The sequence below is a fragment of the Chenopodium album genome, chromosome 17 (assembly GCF_948465745.1).
Source record: "Chenopodium album chromosome 17, dcCheAlbu1.1, whole genome shotgun sequence".
Classification (NCBI taxonomy): domain Eukaryota; kingdom Viridiplantae; phylum Streptophyta; class Magnoliopsida; order Caryophyllales; family Amaranthaceae; genus Chenopodium; species Chenopodium album.
The window spans coordinates 10,198,568-10,201,426 of NC_137850.1; positions in this window are offsets into that span (position 1 = coordinate 10,198,568).

A 2,859-nucleotide genomic window follows, 5' to 3' on the forward strand; every position below is an offset into this window, starting at 1 on the left:
TTCAACAAAAGGTGCAAGTCTGCACCCAGAACAGCATTAGCAACCGTCCCAACCTTAACAGTTCGCCCTGGACGGCTGTCGTCCAGAACAAGATCAATACTTTCACCAACCGGTTGGGGACGGAACTCATCTGACCGTTCACCGGTCAGTGATTGCTATCTCTTTTCTTTCTTCACCTCCACCAGCTCTGCAGCTTTTCTCTTTTTTCCAGCTGCTGGTGGGGGTGAATTGGCATCCTTGACGTTGTCAAGGTCTATTGGTTCCTTCCCTTGTCCGTCTGAGGCCACAGTATCTTTGACGGCTGAGAGATAGCACTCCCGGGCCGTCTTCTGATCCCCATTCAGGGAACCAACAGAACCATCATCCCTCTCATACTTGATGAGCATAAGAGACGAGATGATTACCGCCTTGGCTTCGTTGAGGGTTGGCCTCCCAAGAATAATGTTATAGGCGGTCAACTCCTCAACGACTAAGAATCTGACGACAATATGTCGTCCCTGACCCTTCTCTCCCAGCCGGATGGGTAAGTCAATTCTTCCGGCTAGATAGACCATCCCACCTCCAAAACCAACCAAGGGGTGGGTGACCGGATGTATGCTGCTGGAGTTGTATTTCATCTTCTGCAAACACCGTAGGCTGATGATGTCTGACAAGCTGCCGGTGTCAATAAGGATGCGTCCAACTAACTGGTTGGCGACCTTGCATTCAATGACAACCGGGTCGTCATGCGGGCGGCGGACGCTGCCCCTGTCCTTCTCAGTAATGAGGACATCCGGAAAAGTGGAGCTGGCAGACGCCTGCTCATCATCATCCTTATCCATCTTTCGAAGATGGCTTTTGGTGCCCCGGATGGTAGGGCCACCACAAGAGAATCCGCCTGCTATGGTGTAAACCGGATCCCCGTCGGTATCCGAACTACTAGTAGGTTGGGGGGTAGCCTTGGAGGGCTGACCCTTGTTTTTCTTTTTTGCCCCGGCTGGGGACTTAGAAATGTAGGACTTTAGAAGCCCTTTGTCAGCCAGACGGTCCAACGTCCGCTGTAGACTGAAGCAATCGTTGGTGTCATGGCCAACCTCCTCATGGAACTGGCAAAATTTATTTTTGTTCCGTGACTGGACGGAACTCTTCATTGGATTCGGCTTCTCAATGGACAGCCGGTCCTTTACCTCCATGAGGATGGAGTTACAATCTTTGTTAAACTCGTACCGGGGAACGTACGGTTTAAACTCTTTTTTCTTTTTCTGGGACGGCTGCTCAGAATCACTGACCGCCCAGACTTCTTTTCTTTTCTTGCTCTCTTCTTTTTTCTTTGTCGGCTGAGCAGACCGGCTCTCTTTTTGCTTGTCAGACTTTTTGGAGTCCGACTGGCTACCAGGCGTGCAGAGGTCAGTTGCTTGAATATAGCTTTCCGCCTCCCTCAAGGCCGCCTGTAGCGTAAATGCCCCTTTTCTGACAAGGTCGAACTTAAAGGTCGGCCCGTCTCTCAGACCCTTGAAGAAGTCTGTAAATGCTACCTCGTCAGACAGCCCCTGGATCTGAATCCTGACCAGGTTGAACCGCCTGACATATGAGCGTAGCCCTTCTCTCTCTGCCTGCTTAATGGTGCTCAAGTCTAAACTTGTTTTCTTAGCAGGGATGTTCATTGAGAAGTTGGTGGCAAACAAGAAGGCTAGCTTCTTGAAGCAATCAATAGCCCCGGCTGGCAAGTTGCCAAACCATTGTTGGGCAATGCCCTTCAATGTAGCCGGGAAACAGCGACACCAGGTGGCATCGTCCCAACCTTGTAAACACATTAGGTTGGTATATGCAATCAGGTGGTCTTCTAGGTTGGTGGTGCCATCATAAGCACCAACCAAAAAAAATTTAACCTTGGCCGGCTAGGCCGCCTCGGTTATATTGGCTGCAAAGGCAGACGGCTGTTCGCCTAGCCTCATCAGCCGCAGCTGCCAGTCCAGTGGCTGGACATTGGTATATGCCGCCTGACCTCCAAATGGGGGTGGCTGCATAAACTGGAGGTCATATTGCCCATACTGCGCCTGGGGTGCGTATGGCATAGACCCTATCATGAGTTGAGGTTCGGTGTTGACAGATTTACCGCCTGTCCGACTCTCATGCAAGGACATGGAATTCCGTGCAGAAGCTTCCTTGAAGCTGTCTGGAAAGCTTGAGGTAGAAGCTGACTCAGACTGTTGCTGTCTCCTTCGATTAATGACTTCTCTAGCATCGAAGGTAGACGCCTTTTTAGCCTCCGGCTGGGGTTGCCGGGGCTGCCTCTGGGGCATCAGAATCTTGCTCCAGTCAAGTTTTGCGGGTGCCTTCTCCTTTAGATGAGGAGTTGGCTGCCTGTCCTTGACCGGCTTCTTCTTATTCCCATCATTGGGAGTCTTTTTAGCCGGCGGACTCTTACTAGAGCTAGCCTTGTTGTTGATCATCTCCTTAATTTCACCCTTGAAGGAGTTCATGAATTTCATGAGCTCATTCCGGGTGATTGGAGCCTCTCCTCTGGTCTTCCGGGTTTCCCCGTCTAACCTCCCAGTGAGCCGCCTGCTTGGACCCGCCTGGTCTAGATTTCGCTCCAGTTGATCTCTGGAACGAATGGATTTAGAGATGATGGAGCCATCTTTGGTTATGTAGGTCTCCACATCATTGTCTTCTTCTTCCTCGTCCTCAGTGAATACCTCTGGCTGAGGCTAAGGCGGAGGCAGAGGTTGAGGGATTTCAAAGCCTTCCGGTGGAATAACCGGTTGTAAGTCCTCTTGGTTACCCGCCTGAGTAACCGGACACAGAGAAGTAGAGTTAAGAATTGGTACAGAATTTTGAACCATCTTGAGGTACTCTCCTCATAGACGGCGCCAAATG